This window comes from Neopelma chrysocephalum, unplaced genomic scaffold (assembly GCF_003984885.1).
Source record: "Neopelma chrysocephalum unplaced genomic scaffold, ASM398488v2 Primary Assembly neopelma1_96501, whole genome shotgun sequence".
NCBI classification, from domain to species: domain Eukaryota; kingdom Metazoa; phylum Chordata; class Aves; order Passeriformes; family Pipridae; genus Neopelma; species Neopelma chrysocephalum.
Genome location: NW_020925147.1, coordinates 6,446 through 8,357, shown reverse-complemented (window position 1 = coordinate 8,357; position 1,912 = coordinate 6,446). Strand labels below are relative to the sequence as shown.

General features: G+C 47.8%; 1 long non-coding RNA gene across 1 annotated transcript; it reads left to right on the top strand.

The window, feature by feature from the left end:
• Positions 1-59: 59 nt before the first annotated feature.
• On the top strand, positions 60-1,207 carry LOC113981358. Its single transcript, XR_003538387.1, has 3 exons — positions 60-179; positions 435-568; positions 778-1,207. It is a non-coding gene; the product is annotated as an uncharacterized LOC113981358 (long non-coding RNA).
• The last annotated feature ends 705 nt before the right edge of the window (positions 1,208-1,912 follow it).

Below are 1,912 nucleotides of genomic sequence, written 5' to 3'. Positions count from 1 at the left end.
AGAAATTAAAAGTGTCTTCTTGATTGTCTTTGGTGTTGTTCTTCCGGCTCTCACTGACTCCTGTCTGTGCCAGTGTGCCAACCTGCCAGGGGTGAAGATGCTGCGCTCCAACGCAGAGGGAGCGTCCCTGAAAGGCTGCAACTCTGAGGACCCATCAGGCCTTAAAGCTAATCTGGAAGGTAAGAAGCTTTTGCCTTGTGAATCTGTGCCAACTGAAGCCTGTGTTTGTGCATTTCTATGGCCCAGAAAAGGTCCAGCTGTGGTTTGTCCAACCCTGAGAAGGGCCCACAAGGGCTGCACTGAGTCTGTGACCATCTCAGCCCGAAATCCCCTTGTCCTCCTCCAATTCACACAGCTCTGAGGCAGCAACAGTGTGGAGCTGCTGTGTTTCTGACTGTTTTTCCTCACAGAACTCCTTTCTGTGTGTGTTCCAGGTGCCAGCCTGAAAGGAGTGGCCATGGAGGGCAGTCAGATGACAGGAATTAACCTCTGAGTTGCAACGCTGAGAAACGCCAAACTAAAGAACTGTAACCTCAGGGGAGCAACGTTGGCAGGACCTGATTTGGAAGTGAGTTAGGATTCATTTTCCATCCTATTCCTTTCTATCCTATAGTCAGCTGGTAATTTGGGGAATTGCTGGCTTTTGGCTGACCTCTCCAGCTTCAGACTACAATGGAGTTCAGGTAAATGGACTTCAAGTAAAGCTTTGAACAGAGTTCTGGGTGCATTCCATTGACACTTCTTTTTCTTTTCCCCTTCTGAATTGTGACCTATCAGGTTGTGATCTCCAGGAAGCCAATTTGAGGGGCTCTGATGTGAAAGGAGCCATCTTTGAAGAGATGCTGACCCCCCTGCACATGTCCCAGAGCGTCAGATAGGGAAGAGAAGACGTTGAAGAGGAAGGAATCCAAACATTTGTTGTGACTTTCTTCACCTCCTCCCCTTCCTGAGTTAGAAGTAATGGTTATTAGACAACTTCCATTTGCAGTAGTGCCTAAGTAGACTCTTTCTGATCACTTTTGGGGAGGGAATTTGTGTTTCAGAGGTGGAAAGAGAGAGTTTCTCCCTTTGTGAAGAGAGTGAGGAAGTGGGCTGGTTCTGAAACCAGAAAGTGGGGCTGGTTTGGGGGGGAGGGTTCAAGACTTTCATTGTTTAACATTGCCTGACTTTGGAATGCATTTTAATTTCTAAAGCACAATATATGCAATTCTATTTATTAAGTCTGTAGCTGCAATAGGAATAGAAAACGTTATTGCTGTATAGTAGCAAAGAAAGTTGAGGTTTACAGGTAGACAAGTGGATTTACAGTCAGTGTCTTCATTCCTGCAGGGTGTTAATGCCAGGGGTGGTCACACAGTGCCCACAGGATGTGTTCAGGTCTCTGCTGGGGCGGAAACAGTGGGGAACTGTCCTCAGAGGTCCTAAATTGCTGTGGAGTAGTTGGAGTGCAGGGTTAGAGCAGCTTTATCACCTCAAATGTGCAGAGGAAGCTGCTGCCCCTGCAGGGACCTGCCCAGAGCCCAGATTGAGTTCCCCCTGGGAGATCCCTGGGCAGAAATGGGATGTCTTAGTTAATGCTCTCCAAAGGAGTGTGAAATTGCACTATCAATCCCAGCTGGGAAGAAAAATTCCCCTGCTTCCCCATGTCCTGACCGCTCCAGACTGGAGTTCCTGTAGCTTTTTCCTTCTTTGTTGGAAATTAAATGGACAGAGGAAAACACAGAACTGTCCCCAAAGCAGAGAGAAGCTCTGGGGCCACAGCACCTGCTCCCCCCTCTTCTTATCCCTTCAGTAGATGAATAAATGACCCTGTTTCCCCTCAATGTGCTATGCAAATACTCCTTGAAAGCATGGGCATAATCCCATTTGCCAGCCAGATCCACTTTGGGCTGCTTAAAGAGGCTGTAAAAGC